At 39.4% G+C, this 27,500-nt stretch overlaps 1 protein-coding gene across 9 annotated transcripts in view; it reads right to left on the bottom strand.

The window, feature by feature from the left end:
* ZNF536 (zinc finger protein 536) overlaps positions 1–27,500 on the bottom strand; it is a 344,627-nt gene that overhangs the window by 235,709 nt on the left and 81,418 nt on the right. For 8 of the 9 annotated variants that reach the window (XM_039558356.1, XM_039558359.1, XM_039558354.1 and 5 more), the window contains one exon: positions 6,485–6,603. The gene's annotated coding sequence lies outside the window, so the exon portion shown is untranslated. Of the gene's footprint in view, positions 1–6,484; positions 6,604–14,753; positions 14,839–27,500 lie in introns of those variants that run through there. The other variant, XM_010396530.4, reaches the window with a different exon arrangement.

Here is a 27,500-nt window from a genome sequence, read left to right as displayed (position 1 = left end):
AGGCTCTCTGACGAAAGGCAGCTAATAGGGTGTCACCGATTTTTAACTGAATCAGAAGAAACTTGGGCGAGGGTTCACACTTGGGCGGGGGCCGGGGCCAGGGCGGGGCAGGGCGGGGCAGGACCCCCGCCCCTCCCGGTGATGCTCCGGCCGCTCCCGGCCCTCTCCCGCCGCGCTCCGGTTGCCGCGGCAACCGCCCATCCCGGCGGGGGCTGTGGGAGGCCGGGCCCCGCTGCTTCCGTGCGAATCCACACGTGAAAAAATTCCACTCAAAGTATTTGGCATGTTTTAACAGCTTCCGAACCGAGTGAATGGCCAACTTTGCAGGGCCCGCGGCAGGAAGCCCGTCACGCCCCACACACACTCGGAGGAGGCGGCTGCGCGCAGGGCAGCGCTGCCAGCGCCGCACACGGCCCGGGACAGCCCGGCAAGCACCCGGCTGGACCCACCAGGAGGTCCCCAGCAGCAGCCCCCGGCCTGCACCAGCCTGACAAACCTGTCTGGCACCCTCCTGAATGTGAAGGAAAGCAGCTTTTGGCACGTGTTTGCAATAAACTTTGTCAGAATGTTTTACAAAAGGCAGTTCCTTTAGTCCTTCTAAGTGCCTTACAGCTCCTTGCCTCCCTAGCCTGCTACTTGGGGAATTAGAGAATGCTCTCCATAGCTGTGCTTTTTGTGGCTAACAAGTTTAGAAAAACCAAGAATTTAGATTCTATTTTTAAATGTATTTTCCGTTATTGCAGTGCTCCACACATGTAAGTGTCCAGTTCAAAACCTGCATCCACTGCACAGGAACGGTAGAAATTAGCACTACTTTCTTAGACTTAAGTATTCCTTTTGGCCTACCAACTCACGGGTTCTGCTGCTATCACTAATAACCTCATCCTCTACGGCTGAAAAACTCTGTAGTTTTAGTTTATAATGGCAATATTAGTATCTAGAATGATAGTACGTAATTCTTTGTTAAAAAAATCACCATTCATTTCATCAATAGAAATCAAGCTATACAAATCACTTCTTTTTGTATCATCTTCATTAGCTGAAAATCTCAAAGTTAGGTCCTGTAATCAGCTAAGTTTGAAAAAAGCTAGAGGGGAAAGGCAGGGATTTAGTGCTTAAGTCACTTTGCTAGTACTAAATCCTGGGACTAATCTGTGCCAACTGAGACTTTACAATTGCTTCTAACTCTAGACTTCCCACCAAGAGTATCCCAACCACTTTGAAATAAATAGCAAACTAGGGCACGTGCAGCAGTGCTCGAGGGCACTTTTCATCTCGGCAGAATGAATGTCACACACTGGCTTCCAGGTTACCACACTTGTCAGGAGCACCCAAATTAACGTGTTTAAACTTGGCCTTGGAGAACTAGGACGATTGCAGTGAGAGGGAAGGCTCCAGCACAGCCAGTGCTACAAAAAATGCTGCATAAAACCAAGCAGTCCAAAGAACAATTCGTGCCATGTGTCTTCTGCTTTCCTGAGCTGACTGGGAGATGCCTTTTCCCCTATGCCCTATTAATTAGATGTGAATTAGAAGCTCATAGTCTGGCTAGATGTTATCTTGCAAGGTATTTAAAGTACAAGCTGCAGCCTCCTGCCCACTATTTGCCTTCATTACCAGTGGCTCCCTTCCTGGAACTGAGTTTCTAGGCATGAGAAGTCACTGCCTTCTAAGGCACTGGCTGCAAAAGAGCTTTCTAATAGTTTATTAAAGCAGCTCTAAGCCTTTTTTTCCCCCCATCCATTTTGGTAAAATATTTATTCTTTCTTTAAAGAGCAGTTTGATAGATGCAATCATCTAAAGAATGTCCTGCCAGTTTCAAGTTAGTCACAGATACAGCTGTGCAGATCATGTTTCCTGTCAATACCAGAAACTTGTCAACCCCCATCTCTTACCAGTTCTTCCCTCTTCAGCTGTGCCACATTCAGGCTTTCTTGTCTTTGTCTGCTAGCACATTCCCAGAGCCTTTCCTTGCTTATCTACTCATCAGAGACATTTTCACTCCCCCTATTAGCTTCATCCCTCTTGATTTCTGCAGCCATCTTCTGTGCAACCTACTTTCCACAGAAACCTGCCCAACTTGAACACAGGATTATCACCCTCACCTCTAAATCCTCTATAATGCTTACAAAAACCTAGGTAACTAGTAGATGAGTTAAAATGCAGAACACCAAAAACTTTATGAAGTGCAGGATCTGGATGGTATTATATGAAGACATTTGAGGAAAGGCGGTTTCTTCTCATGTGCAGGAATAATGACCTTGTGAATGCTACAGAAAAGATCTAAAATTACAGCATTGGATCTCTGGACTTTAATGAAGTCAATTTAACTCCAGAGACAGGAAGATTCTTCTGCACAGATGCTCTTATACCTACTGCTGCTGTTAAAATTAATAACAATACTTCTGCTGATAACTGTAGGGGAAGGGTTTCACTTTTATTTTAACTGTGAATTAAATTTCTGTCCTGTTTATATTATGTTTGGCTTTGAGGCTTGACCTGTCAAACATCTTATTTTGTATACTTTGCAGATACTGGGGTAAAAAGTAAAATATGTCCATCTTGTTTCTTCAAAAGAGTCTGTGGGTCAATTCTATTTAATTCTGCTCATACGAACTCCTCCACTAAGGGTGTAGAGTACGGCTTTCCTGCAAAGCAACCACAAATTTAGTAAATTAGCCAGGTTGTAGTCTGACATCTGTCAGAGTACAGATCACCACCTTGTCTTTAATGAGACCAGCTTTGGAGAACACCACTATTCAACACGAAAGACAATCTCAGTTTGCTTCATAATTTCTAACTGGCTCAAGAGCACAATACAATGAAAAACCAGTTCATATATTTGTTTATAAGTACAATTTCCCTAAGACTATGACATGATTTTTAATGTAAAATACTATTTTATATATGTTCTAAAATGATTCATTTTAAAATCTGGAAGTTTTTTGAAGAAAAATAATGTGTTATAGTAATTTGCTTATTAAGTGCCTACAAACAGATTCTGCATTCTACAGACAAAGAATTTCTGCAAAAGTACCGTTTCTTGCTATGTAGCTGTGATTTGTACATTTAAAATGATAAATTTAAGCCCATCAATAGTAAATCAATTGCAGGAATAGAAGATAAAACTGAAATAATTCATCATATTGCTATAGGAAAACACAAAGAGTAGATGTAATGGGACATTTTGACTTTAAATTGAAGTCTGTTGCTGGGTTTTTCAAGGACAATTCGCTTTACAAACCTTTAATGTATACATAAAAATCATCTATCAGCACATCTGATCCAAATATACTAATGATTTTTATTGGTCAGATCTTGAAAGTGAGGTTTATTTTTATGGAGTATGCATTAATTAACCCAACATGTACTATCTTCCAGTATATCTAGCCAAGTACTTTCATTTAAACATGTTTATTGTGAAATGTTTGCATTCCCAACATTTGTGGCCCACACACAGACTATTTCATACTTCACTTCTGAGCAGTTACAAAAGTTAAAAGGAGTTATTGTTTTTGATTAATGCATTTTTGGGGACTTTTTTTTTTAAATGTTCCAAAACTATGCTCTGAAGACATTCCTCTACATGAAAACATTGAAATATATTTATCTTGAAAATAGAGTATTAAGAGAAAGTGAGCAGGATTCACTTTAGATCGTTTCAACTTTTGCATGTAAAGTGAACATTATGAAGTTTTGTATATCATTTGACTGAACTTATGCAGAATATTAATTGACCAATTTGATATAACCATCAATCATAAAAAGAAAAGCCATGTACACAGATACATGGAGTGGTGCATTACAGATGGGAGTTCTAAGGCTGTGTCTGTCATCTTTTGATTAAGAAAAGGAAATGATTTCACTAAAAAGATATTCCCTCTTGTGTTGTTTTGTTTTAACTGAGTTTGTACTTTCCACCGAACTGGACATATTTATTGAGACTCATAAGTTACTTCACGGTTACCAACATCACTGTAATCTCAACAAACTATCTTTTTTCTTGCCAATTATCTAAATATCATAACTATAAAATATCTTAAAACATTCTCTATAGTGTAAACATCTTAGCTACAAAGCTTTAAGTGTAAACAGTATGATGCATCAGAATGATTTTAAGCGATGTTATAAAAACTGCTCTTAAAAACTAAACAAAAATGTAAAGCTTCCATCTGTTTTATGATTTTTCCACTGTAGAACTACTGCTGTGTGCCAGTTTACTGAACCATGGCTTGCTAAAGAGATTGCTGGGGTCACAGATTGAAAAAACAAAGAGCAAGTCTTTAATGGCTGATTTTTTTCTCAAGTCTCCTTGATACAGTTTGAACAGAATTAAGTGCATGGCAGCAGAAAACACAGAACATAAAAATGCTCATGTCGCCTGTTGCAAGGGGGACCCTTCACAGGAAGATTAGCATTTTGCAGAAGATGTCATTTAAGCAATTATTTGAAGTCCTTTTGTGACTGTATACCTACGTTGCCACCACCAAACAGTTGCTGTGCTGTGAGGTACAAAGTTAAATACAGATTCTATGTCTGTAGCAAAGGAGGGAACACACCCACACAGACTGACTTTGTGTGAATCTTTACCCCAAAAGGAGAGAATAGTTCTGGACATTGTTTTCACTGCAAACTGAGAGAAGAGAAAGCCACACAGGGCAAAAACAAATAAATTCTTCAATTTAGAACTGCATATTTAAGAATTTAAACAAAGCAAATAAGGAACCCACCTAACTATTCAGTGCATAGCTAGACTTTGTATTCTTCTAAAAGCCACAATGCTTTTATGAAATCAGTTTACATCATACAGGAAAAACTGAAGAACTTATCTTCAGCAAACTACTTCAGCAGACACTTAACTATGAGCTTTTGAATAACCCCACTGCAGCCTCAAGACCATCCTTCCACACATTTATGCACTATGCTGAAATACAGTTCCAAAACAAACCTCATTCACTTCAGTCAGTCCTTCCATATGAACATGGCCAAACTGCACAACTGCAAAGTGGTAGCAGTGTTTGGGTTGGATTCTCCCAAACTGTGAGAAATATAGGTCAACCAGGCTGCCACTTTATTACCTTATCTGTGAACTATCCAGAAATAACATGACTATTAGACGTCATCATTCTTTCCTTGATTTAATACTTGTTAGATAGCAGTCATCAGAACTTAGAGTCCCACCTTGCTTCTGGGACCTTGTCACCTGTTCCTTATGTCTTGGAAAACAAGTTTGCATCCTCACTGGAACAGACAGAAGGACCCTGGTTGCTGTCACCAATTTCCTCCAGGAGAAGCTCTGGTGAGAATGCATTTCCACTGAGGCACCTGCAGCCAGGCAGTCTGAGTTCGTACCCTCTCCTACCTCCTCTACATACACAACTACCACCTAGCGCAGAAGTTCATGCCTGACAAGGAAAAGAGGCAGAAAATAAACCCTTCAAAGGCTACAATCCTCTTACTGTCTATTGGTCTACAAATTCTCCATCTTCCACTCCATGTGTTGGGGAAGAAGAGCAAGCAATCTGTCAACATACAGAGGGACTCTGTCTCTGCCCCCTGGTGTTACTCCTGCACCACACAGAGATCTGGCACACAGCTTTGATGACACTTCCTAAATGAATCCAGACAAATTCATGGGTAAATAGTGTTACCCTTACACCTACCAGAAAGGCAGTTCATGTCATGAGAACAAGTGACAGGATCAAAGCCCCAGTAAAAGATACAGTACTTTGTCACAGAATTGCACCAGTGCCCTTTCCATTCAAGTCTAGGACCTCCTTTTAGGGTTCTCTATTCACACAGGATAAATTCTTGTAATCCTTACTCATGCAAATATTAACCACCATTAGGAAGGTTTTACTTTCGATGTTATAAAGTGAAATCTTTGTGTATGTCTACACTGCAGTCCCTGGGGCACTGCACTTCCTGCAAGCTTTGAACTGGCTTGCTCAGATGCCAAAAAGCTTTCTAAGAAACTGGAGAGCCAGCACAGTGGTACTGCACTGTGAACCTTCCAAAGGACAACGTCTGCAAGGGTGGCAGCAACTCCAGTGCAAACATAACCTACACAATTCAAAGACTAAACATACTCCTTCATATCCATATTCTCGTCTGCCACCAGCCAGTCCAATAAAGAACATCTTAAGTCACAAGCATAAGGTCTCCTTCCCTTAAAGAGTATTATTTGAGGATGGAAAAGAAAAATGTTTTTGACCCACCATACCAGCTGTTTAACAACTGTCAGGAAAAAGGATGTTTGTCAAATGCACAGATACATTTTAGCTATTACTTAACAACCCATTGCATCCACAATTTTTCTATGTCTGCAACAGAAAATAGTCTGTTTCATGTGATTTTCAGGGATTCAACCAGAATATTGGTATATTTAGATATTTTATATTTAGATATTTGAGAGTCTCACCTTTCTAGTAATTGTTTAAGTCAATTCAAGAACTGATCACATTGTATGTACAATATGTCTTACCTGCAGCCAGAACAGTGAAGTCTAGTAGTCTGTGCACATGTCTAGGGAGAGGGGACAGACATCAACACACTCTGGGGCTCAGGAGAGATCCTTTAACCTCTTTGCCTTGGTTTCTCCATCTGCAAAACAGGGTAAAAATGAAACCTGAGTAAATATTATAAAACATTGTAATTCAAAGTAAAATTTTGAGTTAACAGCATTAGAAACATGTAACTACTTTCTGGTTTTGTCTGTCTGCAAAATTTGGAGCATATGTACTGTACCAATATTAGCATGTCTTCACAGTCAACATCTAGAATGAATGCTTAAATATTCATTGACTTCAAATTTCAAATTGAAGTTTGAATTGACATTCATTCTGTAGATGTAACAGCTTCAACTATTAATCAGGGAATAGAAATAATACCACTCAATTTATATAATCTACATACTGTGGTCAAAATGTATACTTCTAGATATATAATCTCAAAATTTTAAAGTATTAGCTGCTTAAGTAGATCATGTGGTACATCCCCTCCCTCTTCTAACTGGCTGATTTATGTAACTGAGCAACCAAACAAAAATTCTGAGATGTATGTTCAGCTGTAACATCACAATTTACATTGTATATTGAATCAAGTAAATACGTAACTCATGCAATCAGGGAACAGAAGAAATAACATGATTTAGGTAACCAGCTATGACTATAAATTTATAAATAATCTAAAGAAAAAACTACTAAGAAAGATTTTTAAAATGCATTATTCACTGAAGAGTTCTGTAAGCAACTACTGAATAAATACTTTCCACATTCACAAGAAAAGAAAAATCCAAAATGTACCTAAGGAGTCACTATGACTTATTTGTTCAGATCTACCTACTCAGTTATTCTTCCCTCCTTTCCTCCCCCTTAAACTACACCTATATAAATGGAAATTCAAAGCCTATAGTTTCTAATGCACTGTCTTTGTGGATTAGTTAATTTTTAGGCAAGTTACAGGAGTATCTAATGCAAACATTTACATTTACTAAAAGGGGGGAAAAAGAAATATGAAGTTACCAAAATCATTATAGCCATTATTTGAACAGAACATTTCAACCCTGCTGAATGCTTGCATTCTCTCAACTCTGTCTTTCTGGTATTGTTTCCAGCCCTTTTTTTCAAATACGTTCATACAGATACCATTGACCAGCACAACAGTCACTAAATGCATTTCTTCCCTGTGATTGCTTTGCATTGCCCCAGAATTTTGCACTTGCCAAATAAACTCCTGCTTTTCTCAACTTTTTTGTTACTGTGCAGGTTTTAGAAGTCTTAATCCCCAGAGAAATTCATTATGGTAAAGAATGAGAAAAGAAAGGAGGAAACACAGTTTAAGTGAGCTTGTGTCTTCTGCTTAAGCTCCAAGAGAGATACTCAAACGTTGGAAGTGCAATCTCTAGATAAAGATAAAAGCTCCCGTGCTGTCTCTGTAAACCAGAACACAACTGGCACTTAGCGAGTTGTCCTGTCTGCTGACAAGAACAGCATGGATGAATCTAGCCAGTCCACTTGCACCTCTCTTTCTGAAACCAGTAATAAAGTTTGAGAGGGGTTATTTTTAAAGCAGATCTTAGAGTGTTTCAGCTCACTACTGTCAGCTTCATATCTCAAATGCAATTTGATTTATAATTACATTTTAAAAACTAGCATTAAAATAACATTAGAGGGGTCATAATCTGAACTTTTTAATAGTTAGGCACGTAGCATACATTTAGAAATGGAACTCCAACAGGATTCATCTGGAACATATTCTGACTGGAATTCCTTCCTTCAACCATTTCAGTACTCTGCTGGAGCTGGTGTGCCAAGAGGCCATGGTGGAGCCCTGTATTTCAGCATTGCTTCAAATGTAAACACACTAAAATACACTGCTGAACATTTGCTAGCCAAAGTCTTTTCTTGCATTATAGTCAGGCCCATGTTTGTAAACACCAGCGGGTGAGAAAGTGCTGGAGAATCTGGAATAAGGCCTCTGCACTGAAAAGACACGTTACATCCCTTGAAAAATCCAGTTGGCTCCATTGCTTCTCTAACCTTGATGCAACTTTAACTTTCTTGGCCTCTGTGGCACAGCAGGATTTGAGGGAATTGACCAATTTGAGTAGTTCTTAGAGGTCGAGTTCTGCCCATGCCAGCCAAAACGTGTGCAGTGAAAACCCAGCATTTCCAACAACTGTTCCTACCTGTCCTCCCAGCTGTGCTAAGAACTCACCTGGGGATTCAGGGAACCCTGTGCCTGCACCTCCTGAACACAAGATGGGCTTCAGAGGGGCCACAGGCTCCTTGCAAATTTTGCCTTGTTCTCCAAGTCCAACGTTCTGATAAGAAAACTTTCCAACCTAATCAGTTCTGCACTGGTACCTAACTACAGCTTCAGAGGCAAAAGGCAGACAAGGAATTCAGTTTCTGAACACTAGTGCTGAAGTAAATGAGCTAGTAAAAAAAAAAAAGCCTGTGCCTTAAAACCAAGTTTGAAATTTTATAGGCTTTTACTCCATAATTTGTACTTGAGCCTTCTGTTATTTTTAAACAAATCTAATTTCTTACAGCTGTGAAATTTACATTTTAAGAGTGTCTAGTGGCCATGTGCATTAATTACTTTATTGTAATATTTTAATGAGTTTGGGGTTCAACTCTGGAAGAATCCTTCTGAATCCCTGCTTCCCCACAGAATTACACTAGAACCTGATTCAATCACAACTTCACACACCCCAACCCAAACCCTGATGGACTTGCACAATATTTTGAGTTGTCTTATGAAATCACTGAACTTGAAAACTGGTTCCAGATTTTAGGCCTTCTCACCAAACTAGCACTTCCCTGGTTCAGGAGCAGAGCTAGGCTTTGAGGAAGTTTGTGCTTAGAGCCAAACCTGCTGGCTGAGCCTCATCGCAGTGAAAAGAGGTAGCAAAATGCAAAATTCAGCTGTGACAGCTAGCATTTGGGCCAATCATTTACAAAATGACACACAATGATGCAAATGGTTCCATCTCAGCATATAGGATATAAAAACATATAGGGCTAAAAGATTAGCCTCCCCAAGGAGTATCTAATTTCTCCTGGGCAGATTGAAATGCACAACTGGAAGATTTCCACCTCTGCAAAAAAACTGAAAAGTACTGCAGTATCTATACTTCTGCCTCTGTATTCCCTTTATGGATTTTGTGTTGTTTGTGTCGTACTAAATTATTTCTTCTTCATCTATGAGTGTGCATAAGCAGTGGTGGGAGATAAGTAAAATGAACTTGTTTTTTCAGGCAGTTTTCCATAAGGATTTAGTGCCTGTCCTTGCACTGCTGCAGGTGCAAGTGCTCTTCTTGGGACTGAGTCAGAAACCTGCAGACCATCAAGGATCTCTACAGTTTGAACTGAAGAGATAAACCTTCTTACAGAATCCACTGCACTTTAATTCTCTATGAATAAGCTAAAGATGCAAATCCATGATGCAGTGAGCAATGGGTTCAAGTACAAATACAGATAAATGCAGGGAAAGTGGGACTGTCTGTGTTTAGTTGACTGTGATAACAGTAAGAAGTTCATCAGCTGTCAAGTGCCACCACACATGCTGCACCCACAGAGTCATGCTTGGAAATCTGACCATTTTTGTCCCCAACTCTCACCTCTCTTGGCTAGGGCAAATGCAGAATTGCAACTTCAGTGAACTACACAGCTTTTAAAAAAGCATGTTTTTAAACCACTTACAATAAGAGCAACAGTTATTATTCAGTACATGCTTTTTATCAGATTGAAGATAAACTTTATTATAACTGGTGGAGATGGTATCAATGATTTGTGGTCTATGTGAATTCTGTAATGAGAAATGGTAATCTGTCTTGGGGCAAACAATATTGTTCTGTTTACTATGCAATTAGCAATATTAAGTCAAGATTCTATAACTGATAGCTGAAAACAGGGGTGGTAGGAAGAAACTGGAAGCACTGGGAGCTGTCACAGGACAATTATCTGAGGTCTATAAATTATTTACGGTACTTTAGCCTGACATTCCTTCTCATCCTCCAAAAATCTTCCTCAGTGCTCCAGAGATGTTCACTGTAAAAGTATCGAGACTGTCAGCAGTTTGGGGCAAAGCCAGCATATCTCCTTGTTGTGAATGCTGAACATAGCTCAGGAACTTCATTTTCAGAAAAGCAGCAAAAAGATAACAAAAAATCTCTCCAAAAAAAAGTTTTACTTTGCAATAATGAACCAACAAGCATGACAAAAAGGGGTGAAACCTAACCTCTGGTTCCTGGCATATTTGGTGTGAAATAGACTATTCCCCCTGCATTTAAACTCTTTTTAATTTATAGACCGAGTCCCACACCTTTGTGTGACCGAAACCCTGCACACTTCTTGTTTACTCTTAGATCAGCCTTAAGCTACCACCATATGGAGCTGGGAACACCACAGACAGAGCAGAAACAGTCCTTGACTAATGGTCAGAGTAAATTGTATTGGGAGTCAAGTGGGGCCACTCTCAAGTGGCTGGTTAAGAAAAGGCCTGACCTATAATGGAGCTTCTGTGTAAAACAATATATTTTTTACTTTATATTGTAAACAACAGAACCATAAGTATGATCAGCCACAGAAATTTCACAGTCTTTTTCTAGTCTGTTCTTTAGCTATACACATGCAGTCCAGCCCTTTTGGCTCTGATTCTGCAGAATTTTGAGATTACCTCAACAGGAACTCAGACAGAGCTACAGCCAGAGCTTTCATAGCAAACAAGCAAGACCTATAAAGTGCTAGGGTCTGCCTTGCTAAACTGATCTTCAAAAAAAAAAAATCAAATTATCACATTCTTAAAGTAGCCGATTCCATTTGTAGCTCTCTGGAAATGTGATGCTCCACAGAGGGCTCCATTGCACCCAGCAGGCAAAAGCCACATTTAAGGCAGCATGACGCACCAGCGCTCAGGCAACCGGGGTGCCACAAGGAAGTGACTGCTTCTGGCAGCCTCACAGCCCCTCTCCTGCACCTCTTTTCCCTAAGGATCGGTGCCTTAAATTTCCATATACCACTGAATAACATCTGGCTGATCCAGAAGATTAGCAGCTTATTCCACCTTTGTTCTCTGCCTTCTTTTAGGATGAGCAATCAATGGCACCACAGCAGGCAGAACCCTGCAGCACAAAAGCTAACAAAATTGTAGAACGTTTTAAGGAATGACGTAAAACCTAACAGAGCGTTATGGAAGGGTATTCCCACACAGAGTGTCTGTAGAAATTCCAGTGCTACATGGAAGGGCTCTCAAATTCACTTGACTTTCCTCAACAGTGCAAGGCAAAAACAGCATCAAATGACTGCAAGAGCAGCCTCTTTAAAACTGATAAAAGTACAAACAGTTTTAATGAAGCATGCAGTAAATTTGAGGGTTTCCTTTGCACATGATAACACTGAATCAGAGTTTCACAGCAATAAAACAAACACATACTGTAAAAATGAATGTGAGGAAAAAAAATGATAGGAGTATAAAACTTCATGTTCCTCTACATAACATGCCAGTGATTGGTGGAAATTATGCACAAATTTCTACTTTTTAAAAATCTCCTGTTTTGAGGGGAAAACACTCAATAATTAGTATTTAAGGGCTTAATTTCTTTTTCTGAGGAGGTCCTGGTGAGGTCATTGTTCATTGCTACTGTTCAAAATTTACTCCCAGATTAAGAACTTCTCCTACACTAATAAACAGGTATAATAATTTTCTCCAGAATGCATTTTTTTCAGTAATTAGCCTACTTAAACGTTTTAATGGAACTACTGACATACAATAGCACAAAAGTTCCTCTGACCACAACATAAAGTGAGAGATGAGATTTCTAAAAACTTTTGTATGAAGGTGCTCTAGGATTTACAAAAACAGACAGCTCTAAAACTATCCTTAAAGGTCATAAATTAGGTACTCTTTTAAATGTAATTCAATCATTCACTGTTACAGGAGCTTGATTCTATTAGTTGTCCCATGCATTTTACAAAACAGAACTCTATTAACATTATTCACTTATAGCTTCCCTCTATAAGTGGATATTCCGCTCAACAGGCTTTAAATAGATTTTTTTTTTCCCCTGAAATTGCTATTAAGCATACTTTTACTCAAAGGGCAAAGAAGGCATAGGATTATGCTTGTACTTCAGCAAAGGATACATTTTCAGCAATCAGAACCACATTCCTATGAAGTAAAAATACTCTATATAAGCCGATTGCTTCTATCCCTCCTAACCTTGCTCAATAAGGACTCTATTCTGATCTTTTGAGTTACACACAAGTTTTCCAATTTGGCTGAATAAAGGTATCTTGTTGGGCAGCTTCATGAGCATATTCTGTGTCTTGAATTCTGACCTTGGCATGTTCAAGGTGGATCTCAATTGTAAGATGTTGCTCAGAGGAGAAAAAAAAAATACTTTAATTTTTAAAAAAAAATCAGGATTTTTTTTACTTTCTTCAGTTAAGGAAAACATTATACAAGTCCTGCTTTTACATACCTGTCTTTGGAGAAACACTAAAATAATAAATCTTGATAAAGTGACCATAATACATACATAGCCACAGGATTTTTGGAGCAATTTGCCTAACCCATAGCTACATTTCAGCCACAGAAACATCTACTGTAGATCATGCACCTCTGATTTCATGTTGATTTTACTGTGAGTGGTTGCATGCCCTCACCTCTCACAGTTTAGATGACTCTATTCTGCACATGCAGAGGAGCATTGTGCTGGGCCAAACCACAGATCCCACAGGCAGTCTCAGAGGATTTCAGCCACCCTGCGATGTCGAGCCACATGCTGCAATAATCTGACACACAAACAGACTCTGACCCGTTGAGGTGCTGGAGTTGCAACAGCACATTCTGTACATAAAATATGCATATGCTGAGAGCCAAATCCTCTTTCAGCTGGTTACCATACTCTGTGTTCATGTCTTACTGCTTAAAGCAGGACACATAGCAGAAATCCTACACTGTTGTTCTTCTCATTGGCCATGCCAATCCCAGATAAGTCAGGGCAGATACTCTTTTCTCAGAGGAAAGGGTTGAATTTCATCTGACCACTGAGCTTCAGCTTGCACTTGAGGTTCTAATTCTCTTCTGGTCTTAGCCCATTTCTGTCTTGCTCTGGCACACACTGCCCTAGTAAGTACATTTATTACCTCAGTAATCCCTCTGAGGGCTGTCTTACTTTCACTTTATATCTGGACTCACATAAGCATCTCCCCATTTTACAAGGAAACATTTACTAGCCTCTAATAGGAGCTTCCTGTTCCATCCTGCTGAATCCCACTGTCTCTCACTCCTCAAAAGCAGGCTAACAAGTCACACACCCCCAGGCAGCTCTCGCTCGCGGTGTTTGAGCGCTGGCTGTGAGGCACAGACACAGAAAGGACACATGGAGGGGCATGAGCAGGCATTCCAGGTTATCTTCTGGCCTGTTTGCAGACCTTTACTCAGCAGGCCACGCACAGAGTCATTATGGGGCCCTTACATGGTGGTACCACCCGCCAGATACCTGTGGCACTGGGTGACGTGGCAATTTCTAGGGTGCCCCATTCATGCTCCTTGTTCATGCCCTTGGGACCGGGGCAGAAAAGAACTGTGAAAGTCTCCTTCACCCAAGGATTCCTCAACTATGAGGTTGATCTTATTACTTTGGGACACTTGAACAGTAGAGGGTAAGCCTATTACATCACAAAACCAGGGATTTCTACTATAATTCTTCCAGTTCACAGCTACTTAGCTTACTTGAGAGCTGCTCATGGGGTTTTTTTCCAGGTAGTTGTGGATCATCACTGCATATTCCAGGTCCACCCTGCAAAACTCCTCAGTGTAGCAACTATTTGCTAAACCTTGTCCTGTCCAAAAACTGTCCAGCATCCCACAGTGTTACACAGGAACATGGCCACAATCCCCCTCCAACCACAGCACAGACATATCATCAGAAGAGGTAAAATTATAATTGCTAGAAAATAAAGTTGCATGGATTTGCCCCAGCTGTAGGTCCAGACCCACCCTAGGGACAAGAAAAAGATTTCAGTGCACAGTCTATTTTGCTAGAAACCATGTGAAGTCTCTCATCCACATCAGCCTGCTATTTTTTACTTCTGTGGAAGCAGATAACATTCGTATTCAGCTGCTCACTTATAAATAAAAAACATTTTTACATGGGTGGATTGGAGTGGCCTTTTTTTTCCCCCCTCTTTCGGTTCCCATTATTTTATATATTACACACATGTTCTGTCAGCGAAGCTCACTTTGTTATCTGAAACATCTGTGGTACCCTGCTGTGGAGAAGGCCAACACTGCTGCTGCTGTTGCTGCCTGTCTTTATTAGCCACTGATTTGCTGATGTCGTCCTCCGACGGCTCCGGCTGGCCTCCGCAGCGCCGGGGCTGCACGGCACAACTGTGGGATTCTGCGACCTGCCAGAGGGGTCCTGCGGGTTCACAGTATGGCAGCTCCCACCTATAGGAAGGTATGAAACCAAGGTTTCATGTGGGAGTTCATGCAAGCACTGGTGTTTGTATTTCTAAGGAAATCTGTGTGAATCTATCTGCGATGCCATTGCGAGACAGCACATCCTCATCAGAATGAAAGGAACTCCCACCTGAGGCTCTCAGGAGGCCTCGCTGCTGAGCACCCATAACATTTTCACTTTCTTTTGGCCAAGTGAAAAGTTACCTGTATTGATCTCCTTTAGCCTTATTTTCAAGTGCATTTCACAGTTATAGTCCTGACATACTGCCCAGTCCCACAAAACTCCCTGGGATCTCTGTTGCTGCAAAAATTATTTCCTAAGGTGCGTAAGAAGTATGGATTTCCTATGAAGTCATGACAAGTTTTTAAAAGCCCAACTCACAGATGAATAGTATGTAAATGTTTCTGAAATAACATATTTATAGATAAGATATTCAGGTCACCTGATAGGAAATGAAGCTATTTCTATGTATTTTATACATGTACTTTCAGCAAGCAATAGCAGTTCAGTAAAAATCAGCTTAACCATTTTCCCCCTGAAAAATCAAAACCCTCTTATCTTCATATGGATTTCTTATGCAACAGATGAGGCAAATATACATTCCATAGAAGAATCTGAGAGATGATTCTTAAACCACAAAACTTAACAAGAACATTTAGGGGGAGATGCGAAAACGACTCATGAAAGCACTCGCATGGACCAGATTTCCAGCTGATGGCTTTCCTTCTATGGGTCTACTGTTTTAAGAAACTGCTCTCTAACACAAAGATAAGACAGTAAGAAGTTAAAGGCACTTCCTTTCCTTTTTTAAAAAGCATATTTATTGATGACATAAAAGCCTGAGCTGAGTTCTGACTCCCATAGGTACACTCAAACTGGCTTTCTTGTAGATTTTCCAGATCTCTCAAGGACTGAAAGCCTGATACAGAGAATAATTATGGTATGGAAACATCATGTGACGGCTATCACAGATCTTTTACATGCAAGTCAGTGCACATATGTGGCCAATTCAAGATTCCAGATTGAAGGCTGATGTGAGGTAATTATAAATGAAAATAAAACACAGCTTTTGAAAAAACACCCTTTTTTCTTTATAAAGTAATTGATCACCTAACCCCAGTAGGAAGGTTCAAAAGTTACTATATAACAAAGTGCTAGTAGCAAGCAGCTTGCCATATCTTTCAGGATCAAGACCATGATGACAAGAACAGAGAATCAAGAAAATAAGTGCCACAAAGACATCTCTCCCCTCCTCAACCCCCTTTGCCTTGGAGCATTACTTACTTTCAAATTTGCTTTGTTTATATTACATGGCTTTAGTGCCCCCCAAAACAGCTAAACTCTGGGCAGAAACAGGAAGGTTATTTCCATATTTAAAATCTGGACCTCATTTCCTATTCCCTGAAAATAACTGAGATGTGATAGCACTGGTCTCCAAAATAATTTTCAGATTCCCCACTAACAACTTGGCGTACAGTAGAACAAGCTTCAGAACTGCTCCCCAGTCAGTTCATCGTGTTTCACCAGACCAGGAACTAATCGCAGAGTCACAGGTTGTTCCCCCTGCTACAAGTATATCCTCAGAGGGAAAAACGGGGTGGGATACTGTTGCTACTGCTGCCACTTGCCGAGGGACTGTCTAAAGAATGTATTTCAAATCCTCCGGAGGCCAGTGAAGTCACAGATGTTTTCACTACCAGAGCAGTACAAAGTACCTGAGCAGCAGCAAGGATCTGATCTTAAACTTACAAGATAGGTCTTATTTGGAGGAAAGTGAAGGGAAGGAATAAAATTAATGTATATGCATAAACAAGTCCAAAACTTGGAAGATGAACTGAAAAGTCAATTATCTTTATACATTTTAAAACTGCAAACACCTTCAAGCAGGACAGTTTTCGATCTGTCCAGATCCTTCTGCAGGACATATGTACAAGACAGAAAAAGGCTTCACATAAAGAAATATGCTAACTTGAAGCGAAGGTATTTATGGTTGTGGGGAAAAGAAAAAAATTAGTGCAGTGCTGTGTTGGAATGATAGTAATTTCTCTTTTACCCTTTCTGTATGTCACTGTCTATTGTTACGCAGTTTTTTAACATTCATCTGAATATTTCATCCATGCAAAAATTCATCCCAGCATCTTTTTTCTGAATAATGTTTGGCGGTCATTGCTTCACAACTGCAAACAATCCTTTATTGCCATTGAGTGCTACAGTCAGGCTTGTTTCATGCTGGAGGTTAGAATCTGATCCTAAGTCCATTAAATCACAGAGTCTTTTTAAAGTTTAATCTTGAGAGGATTTGAGTTATAAACAAAGGACACTATACATGGGGAAAGAAACAACAGAAAACTATGAACTTATGACATTAATGCAACCTCAAGCTCAAATTTTGTGTGTGATTTAGCAAGAAAATTCTGAGTTTTCAGCAGCAGCGCATACGCCCTGGCATGTGGGCAAAGCTAAACTGAGCATTGATGCTCACATCCAAAACACACATATGGATCCCATTTTACTATAGACGTGATTCTTCATGTGCAAAACATGTGTCTTACTGGTTTTCTTTGGCTTTTTAAGATGTGTTTCTTTTTCTCTGGTGGAGGCAGGGAGCAGAGAAGTAAATAAATAATTTTTGTGGTCCTTGAATATGCATTATCTATGAACAGAACAGCCTGGGATTCCAGGGCAGGTAAAAAGCCTGGACTTCAGCTAAAAGTATCAATTTCAGCAACCAACCAAGTGCCGACAGAGAGAAACTTAGTCCACTCTACAGCTTCTGCAACATGCTAATCTATCCCACTCTGTAATTGCTAGATAGGAAAGGGAAAAAGGGCTCCAGATGCTAATAACTTGGAAGTGGTAATTAGAGGAGTCCGTATTACTGCTGCGAGACTCCCATCTTCCCTTGATTACTGGAAAGAAAATTTTGTCCAGTGGGTCTCCTTCTCACTTCTAAAACAAGCAGCACTTCTGTGTTCCTAAGCTCCATCTTCATCTCACTAAACACATCAACAGGAACTTGATTGGCCCTGAAAAACTTTTTCTACCTTCTTTAACATTGGAGAATGCTCTATTTCCCATTGAAAATGTAGGGGAAATATCCACAAGGTTATAAGGTGACCTAACAGGGAAGTACCAAAAGCCCCCACTTTTAGCTATATAAGATGAAAACTGCCTTCTGCAGCCTCAGCCCGAGTGTGACAGAGAACAAGAGAGTCTGCTTCCCTTGCTTTAGAGGGTAACAAATATCTTTAAAGGCTCCTTGAGCGTTTATAATCTCTGGAATCACAGAGACAAAGTAAGTCTGGAAAGGGTCTGAACATCGCATGAGAAAGTAAAAGGAAAAATACACTTATCACAAAGAGGGAATGCATTTGTATTATTATATTGAAGTAGCACAAGGCTACAATGACAGGCTATAAATTTTTCTCTTGGATTGTAACCAATATTTTCCATTTCAAGTAACAACAGTGTAAGAAAGAGTGACTCAGAATTAATAGGAATTACAGATATAAATTGGTAGGTACTTAGGTGAAAAAGAACCTCAAATTCAGCTGTTGTTAAAGGAGAAAAGGTTAACTAGCCCTCTGAGCAACCCTTGGACCCATTTATACTGCTGACAAAGTGACCAAAAAGGCATGCTTAGATTTTACCTGAATGATGCCCATCTTTACAGTTTTCAGATTCATAGCCCATAATGTTACGGTAAATTTTTGGCAGTGAAAATCATCTGATTTTTATGCCTGAAATTTAACATTAAACATAACACTAAACGTAATCTACAATACCAAATAATAATAGCAATGATAGTAACTATGTGGTCCTGCAGTGATGAGATTTAAGTTATAGAAATTTCTCAGTTCTATTTTTTCTGATTTGATATGTCATTTCATTAAACAACCATGAATTATTGAATATTAATAATTTTAAATAAGTGATGTGCCTTAAGATATACACTTACAGACTATTAGTATTTTTCTTAACCATTTTGTTGCTGTAACTGGCTATTGAAACACTGGCTGCTTAAAAGAAAAAAAAATCAACCAACCAACCAAGCAAACTAGGACTGAGCTGCAAGGAGCCTGTTAGCCAAAGCCAACGTACATCAGCAAAGGTGGGTCTACAAGATGAACAATCTCTCCTCTGTTTTAAGACTCAGTCCTACATTTGATTTGATACATGTAAATCCACATGATTTTCTAACAGGTCCATCAAAGCTTGAGAGAGAAGTCCTAAAACTGAAACTTAAATCTGACAAGTCCTCTGTGTTCCCCCCATGCAGACTTTTAAAAAGAGAAGGACTGAGAATATTGTAAAAAATAAAATCAGTGCAAAGTGGTTTAGCACAGGTGTTGCTGTTACTGTGCTCTGTTTGGAAAGCCCACACATTCAGCACACCTTCAATTCACACACCCAGCTGCGTGAGGTGGTGGGCTATTGTTAGTTTACAGGTTTGCAATAAAAAGCATGAAGTAATATTGGCAAGCTCACAAGCTTATATTTTTTTTCCTTATGACGTCTCCCTGCATCTATTTATCTAGTTCTCCTTGCTTTGTTTCTGCTTTTATATTCAGCATATTCAAAAAAGGGTCAGAAGAGGTTTTAAAGATGTAATGCCACACTCAAGCCTTTTGAACACTAAGAGAAAACCTCAAAAGGTTCACGCATAAAGGAACAAAGATAGAAGGATAGCTTTGAACCTGAGGGGCTCTCTCACTGCAAGCAAGTGCATTGCCAGCATGTCACAGGTGTACACCACATGAGCAAGTGAAAAAATAAAATGCCTTTGTGAAGGGGTGTGATGCTGACGGGTCCGAGTCCAGAATGCATTAATCCCAGGGTGAACGCGTGCATCTGTCAGATATTTATGTAGCTCCTACTAGTAGTCTGTACACCTATCTGAGCAGGTGAACATCAACAGCTTTGAAACCATACGTTAAAGGGAGGTTGGGAGAGGGTAGGGGAAGGCCACCAGGCATTCTGTGTCTGACAGGGAGGGCAGGAACCCACTGCCTGAACATGGCCCTGGGTAGTCGGCACTGGGGCCGTGGTCAGGCTCCTGCTGGCTGAGCTGTGGGACACCGGGGCAAACAACTGAGTCTTCCTCTCAATTTCCCCATCCTTGAATGAGATACTAAATGTGACCACACAATGACAATTTTCTTTCATGTCTAATTTATCTCTCTTTTTTTTTTTTTTTTTTTTTGGGGGGGAGGTGGAGAAGTAGATTCTTTTTATGGATTTGAAAGGTTTGTTTTGTACAGTAGCATGAAAATAATTTTTAGATCTTGACTTTAGTTTGTTGGAAGAAGACAGAGTGAAGATGTCCGTCTCCTGGTGGTTACAGGAACACACTACAGCAGAGGAGAGCCAAGTCTCATTCCTTTGTCTGGTTCAGAAATTGTTTTATTCTTGTTTTTATATATAAATTCTGAGACACTCAGGCTTGGGAATGACATGCATCAGAACCCAGGTCAGCCCAGTACCCAGGACAGTCTCCTGACCACCAGACTGCACTCCTGGTAAGTACATATAAGCACAGTTGAATCCAACATGTTTTCAGGAAGAAAAAAAATCAGATTTAAGAAAAACAATGCACTTTTGAAAAGTGACATTTTGTCTATAATGTTTAGTTTTCTCTACTAAATAGCCTCAGCAAGGAACAGTGAGAATTCATTCATCTTTGAATGAATTTATAAAACATGCTGAGAGGTCTCTGGCTGAAATGTGTGATTTTTTTTATATGGTTAGCACTGACTACTAGAACACAAAAATTGTCAGTTTATACACCCCTTTAACCTAGACCACTCAGTTACTCCTACCATACATGACTTTTAAGAAATGAAAGGAAAACTGTTTTGATAATAAATGTGAAGCTTCTAAAGGCGGTTTGCTAGGAAAAATTTCCTTCAAATTAAAATATTCTGTAAAACAGAGAAAACAAATCTCTCAAATCCCCTCCACTTCAAACAGCCTAGCAACTACCTTGAACCCTCCATGGTTCAAGTTTCTCTCAAAGGGAAGGGAATCAAAAACTCCTCTAGGACCCTATTGCTAGAGAAGTAATTCCACCTTTGAAAATCTTGGTGCAACAAAGTGAATCCTTCAAGAGTTGCAATTTCATTTTGTCCTCAATGGTCCATAGACACACACAGTGCTGGAGAAATGTGCCTTCCTCACTCTTCTGAAGTGTTACAGCTTCACTGAAAACGTTGCAGGGAGGACCCACACACAGGGCATGGGGCTTGTAGCTCAGCATTGCCCAAACTCTGCTCCCAAACATTCCTGGTCCACAGTAAACCCCATGAATTTCAACAGCTCCACTGACACTGTTGCTAAGTGCTTCTGAAAATATCTAATCACACCTTCCCATCCTCCTGTACATCTACCTTTCACAATATCAGAACACGCACTCTGCAGTGTTCAATTTATTTCCCACATACTTCCCTTCCCAAGAAGATGTTTTTCATACCACCTCCTTCTCTGTGTAGTTAACTTGTTCCAGTCCTTGGAAATGAAACATTCACCCCTGCTTTTGCCCCAGCCCTCAACAACCTCTTGCAAGGGTCCTCTTGCAGCTCAACCCCCTACAGAGTGGAGGAAGACACACCATAATTGCTCTGTGCTTGGCACCTGAGAGGGAATAATCACACTTTTTTTTATCGCTCTGCTTTGTTTTAATGAAGCCCAGTTAATAAAGAGGGGTGTGAATAAAGCTGTGGTTTACCAGAGACCCACCACCCTTCTTGCTGGAGGCCCCTTGGAGTGCCCTCTACTCCAGCACCTGGTCTAGAGAGGGCAAATCCAGATCCAGTGTTGCTCCATGGAAAGGACAACATCACAAATGATATCTCCACTGTGTATTAAAAAATATTAATTGAGATTTTTAATCTGAGGAGTTGTCCATTGCATGGCATCTGTAAAATATGCCCCAAACATTCTCAGGACTACGGCTCAAAGAGCTTGATTAAAATTGAGTAAAATAAGTCTCTCATCCTTCTGTTTAAAAAATGAGAATTCATTTATTCAGTTTAATTCAAAGATTTATATATGATTAAAATTACTATAAGATGTCTAGGTTTTCTGCAATAAACTGCAATGGCCATCAAAATATTGATAGTCATTGGTAAATTACTTCTGGTGTTTAATCAATGTTATTTTTTTATCATCCAATTTTTTCTTCAAGTCAGCTTCTAACACTAAACTACATTTCATCAAGGTTGGTAAAATGTTTAGAAAGGAACAGATGTCAGAATATGGGGATTGCCAATAACACTGATGGAAGCCAGTAATTTCTTTCCTGTCCAAAGGCAAAAGAATGAAGAATAATCTAGACTGTATACAATAATACAAGATTTACTACAACATTAATGGCTATAAAAAGTAAAAGTATACAAAAGCTATCTCCATTTTTTCAAGCCATCACTAAGGGCAGTGTTTTTCAATTTGAGACAATTTTTACAGGAAAATGAAAGGTCTATGTATTCTTAAACCTTTAAATATCCATAAAATACAGATGAAGACACAGCCTAGTGTTGGTTGCTTCCAAATATACTTGTATATTAGTCTATTGTGCAAGTTAATAATTTTGCCAAATCTCAAAAAATGTGGATGCAATCTTTCCTTTAAGAAAGCGGCTCAGCTTGTTATTTACAGATTGTAACATTTACATAAGAGTTTGGTTTAACAAGAGATATAAATATAGATAAAACCCTTAGGACTTCATTCTTTAAACTGCCCTCTAAAAATCTGCCCTACAATTTGCACACTGAATTTTGTGCAGACTATTCTTGGAAGTCTTTTGTGAATTAGGGAGAACTGACTCGAAACAGGGGCTGGTTAATCACAATTTTGCAAATTGTACGTAGCAATCATCCCCACATTGTGAAATTCAGATCTATAAAATGCTGATGTTTTAAAGCTGAAAAATAAATAAGCTAAGTAGGAATACTTTGCTAAGAAAAAAAAGAAGAAAGAGAAGACCCTTTGCAAAGAAGTCCCTAAAAAAAATAATAATTAGAATAAGAGAAGTGGCATCATAAATAAAGTGCATCCCCATTCCAGATCTCAACTGTAAGCCCACCCTGGAAAAAATGTTACCAGCTGACTGTTCCTGCCCCAGTCTCATGTCAACACTCACCTGAATATACCAGACAAACTCCTGCACTTCCAAGAATAAACCTGTGGGAGGTTGCTATTTTAGAAGGCTCCTGTATATTCATCTACCACCTGGACAAGCCCCTCCGTGGAGAAAGGGCTGGTGAAACTTGGCCCTTCCACGTGTCCGTCGCTGTGTGTCTGTGCCCCCAGACAGAGCTGCTCGGATCACACGCCAGGACTGTCACTCGAGCATCAACTGCAGCCACATGGACACACCACGTTTTGATGCATGTTGAATGCAAGCACTTGACAATAATAGCTGGCAACTAAACAGTTTGAGGTAGAAGGAGCAGAATTTATGTGGAAAAGACGATGCCTCAAAGACGACTCTTTTGTTCTGCTTTAAGCTGCAGCTAATGTAACTTCAGCAGCAGCTGACTCAAAATTCTTCTTTTCTACACAGGTTTTGCAATTCCTAACATTTAGTATAAATGAAGGTCTCTTTCTATTTATTTTCCCTTATCTGTCACAGAAGGACCTTGACAAACTGCCTTTTTGAGTGTACAAGGATATGCTGAAATTCATGCAAAATATTTTCTCTTACCAATATCATTATAAAGAGAAGAACTTTCCATTGTGGTTCAGCAGTGTGTGTCAGTCACCTTCCTGCCATTCCAAGCCCCTTCACTATGGACACAAGTCACAAACAGTGGAAACTCTGTTTTCCTGATGTTGATCCTCCCTAAAGGTCAGGTTTCTTACCTCAAACATTCCAGCAGTTGCTTAGACTGCAGTTCAGGAATTTTGTGTAACATTGCCTCTAGAAAGCAAATATTTATGTTAGTAAATACCATTAAAGTATTACTGTTATACAGGTATTCTCATTAGCAAACTGCTAAATAGGAGGAAGATAATTTTAAACTAAATTGATAGAAACTTATTATAACTGTGTATTAAACAAACTTAACCATCTTACTTGACTGTGCTAAGTGTTTTGTCAAACATGAAGTCCAGCTATTAACTATTTTTATGGGAATTAATGTTTTTAGAATTACTACAAATTCAGAATTCATGCCTTTGCTACAGAGAGTAGGCAGATGCAGAAAGCCCTGCAATGAACAGAACAAATCAGCATTACCAGGATTTCATAAAAGTAGTGGTCAGGAGAAAAATAAAAAGGAAAACAAAGGACCCACAGGAACCTTATAGGGGGATGAAATAAGGAAATTCCTCTTGAATGGGAAAGGCTTACATTCATGCCTGGCTCTGAAAAGGTAGATCAGGGATTTAGGTTCACACAAGATAAGTGAATATCCTGAGCATCAGGCTCAGTTATTCTGGTAGAGCACATTCACTCACCCACTCCTGCTGGAGTTCCCCCTTTTGTTGTTCTTTCCCCTTTTTTAATTGAAGAAAGCATTTAACCTACAACTTCATCATTGCGTATGAATGTCAAAAGGAGAAGAATTCAGGAATCTCAAAGTATATATTATTTATTCAAAAAGAACAGCTTGAGCAATTTTATCCAATGAAATAAAACTTTTTAATATCTGGAATTTTTAAAGGATGAAAAGAAGCCTCTCTCATTTTAGTTCCATCCCACTGCTCAGATTGGAATCAAGATCTACAGAGGAAGAGCTGAGCTTCTCACTTTCTCTGCTTCTTACTTTGGAGGCCAAGACTACATCAGGAAAAGCTCCTATATTACTAATTAATGCAAAATTAACGTATTTTTAAGGCCCTAAAAGATGGTGCCTCTTGTGATAAGGGAACATGGGACACTCAAAGCAATGAAGGGGTGGTAAGTGGGAAGGAGCCTTTCAGGGACAGGATCTAGATTAAGAAAAGTTCCTATAAAAACTTTGGAAGATTCTTGTTTGCTATTTTGAAGACAACCTGCCAGTGAGTCCAGATGTACTCATCCAGACTTTCAAACACATTTCAATGTGCTCTGAGTTTAAATGTAAGATGGTAAATGAGCCATTCATCATACACAAAATCATCTTAAATATCACCTGAGCCATTTCACTTATTTGAGAAATGTTGGCAGCACTGAACTTGAAAATACTGTTTATTTCAGAGGTAAAATGCTCAAGACTGGATTTTTAAATTTAACATAATGAAGCCAAAAAAGTGATTTATTCCTTGTTTGTTACATCCAGTTATGCTGATAATTAGGCAAATGCTTTGCCTCTATGTTTTTGTTAACTTCCCGAGTATTTCTACTGCAGCCCAGCTTTTATTCATGATCTGAGAGCATTGTATTTTCTATTTGTTATTGTGTTCTAGGCAAATATGTTTCAGAAACATAATTTCAGTATGGATTCAAAATTCAGAGCACTTTAAAAAAAAATAATTATGTGTCTAAGAACCCACACAGGACTCCAGCACCAGGTGATTCACAGTCCCAGTGCAATGGGGTTTTGAGCAGCAGCCAGCTCAGGTAGGGCACAGGGCAGGTACCCACACAGAGAAGCCCAGCAGTGTTTGATTCTGTGTGTTGACCCAGGCATTAGGATGTTTACTGTCTGCATCCGACTCCTTCCCTTCCTGAAAAGCTCTGCAATACCAAACCAGCTCACAACATGTCAGCCTTCTGATGGATACATCAAGCTCTGTCTCTTAGCATTTCTCTACTGCTTGGGAAGCTTTGACCTCGTGGCTCTAACAAATCACACCAACTGCCTGGACAGCACAAGCAGACATTCCTTGCACGAGTCCAGAGGCTTTCAGGGCAACATGAGGCCTCTGCTTGAGAAAACTGCTTAGGAGCAGAGTATAATGTTGCTTTACAGTTCACTATAATTTTATTTTTATTACTACTACTACTTAACAGAAGTACTTTGGAATTACTAAAGTTGTCTGCTCAAAGCCAAACTCTTGCCAGATGCTGCTGCTCACAGTACAATCCAAGAACAGCAGAACTCCCTGATGCTGCCTCTGAAGGGATACAGACCTTGATTCCATGAGCCAGAGAGACTCAAGAGATGCTACTAACTAAAAACAAAATACTCAAATCCTAAAAAAAAAAAAAAATTAAAAAAAAAAAAAATTAATCTACAAATCAGCATCAGGGTATTTTAAATTATCCCATAACTCCCATAAGCAAAAAAGCTTCAAAATGTGTCTCTTTGGAAAGAGCTTTAGGTATTTTTTTGGCTACATCCACACAGGCAAGAGATTCTACCTGTAAAGTTTTAAAACACTATAAGATGCAGAGGAATTAGCCTCATCCAGCCATTTAGAAAAGTTTAAGGAAAGTAACAATAACACCTTCTCTCAAAAACAATGACTATCACATAGCATGTGATCACGAGTTTCAAATTTTAAAAAGCTTTAATACTTTAAAATAATATACATTATATATATAATATAGACAATATAGGGAAGTGTAATGAGAGTAACCAAATCTGTTTTCTCCACTGTGCTTCTCATGGCCCAGTGTCTCTGGTGTCACTGCATTTGTACATTTGACGCCATCTCCTGCCTTGGACTAACATGGAGCTGCTCTACACCAGCTGCAGCTGTGCCTGCTAGCTTGGCTCATTTGAAGCTTGTTTTGAATAACTTCCCCTGTTTACCAATATTTTTAAGAAGTTCAAATCTAAAATCGCTGCAGCTAGAAATATACAACACAAAATGTGGTCAGCATAAGAAAATCTGAACAGACACTCACAATTTACTTGGTTCCCTGTTAGGGGAATGAGAAAGATGCACGTTACTTCCATTATCTGTCCTTAAGTGTTTTTTGTCAAATTGTGACTCTGCCACCATTCTTCAGTGACAGACATTAGGTATGACATTTTTTGACACAATGTCAATAGTGACATCGGTAATATTTGACACAAGGCACATTGGGGTTATTTGACACAGACAATTGGATAGCTCAGGGCACTGGCGATCCAATGCATAAAGAGTTATACCTCCAAGTCACCAGTGAATATCTAGCCCAATGTTTTCTAGCTGCTACCAAATGATGGCTCCTCAGAGTCTTATACAGGAGGAGTTTGAGTATATTGAACAGATGTCCAGAAAACAAAATTCAACACAATAAATTACACTAATCTGTGCCCTATGTTGAAGCACCATGGAATGAATAGTCAGTGACAAAGCTATTCTTCTACTGCTATCTGTAATTCCTTTTAAAAATGGTTGAATCCCAAAGGAGACATGGGAGGATCAAATGAGTCAGAGAGCACTACAGCTCCAGTCTCCTGAATAAGATTTCTGTCTCAACAGCTTTCAGTCCCATGGCTTTCATTAACAGTTAAATACACTTAGGGGAAAATACAAATGTGAAATGTTACTTTCAATGATGTGTTTTCCAAATATTTCACAATTGGCTAATATACAGGACTCACAAATGCTGAGCAGAAAAATGAATTACATATATGATCACACTAGAATTTCCTAGAGTGCCACAGTC

This window comes from Corvus cornix, chromosome 11, assembly GCF_000738735.6.
Source record: "Corvus cornix cornix isolate S_Up_H32 chromosome 11, ASM73873v5, whole genome shotgun sequence".
Lineage (NCBI taxonomy): Eukaryota > Metazoa > Chordata > Aves > Passeriformes > Corvidae > Corvus > Corvus cornix.
This window is presented reverse-complemented; position numbering and strand designations above follow the sequence as displayed.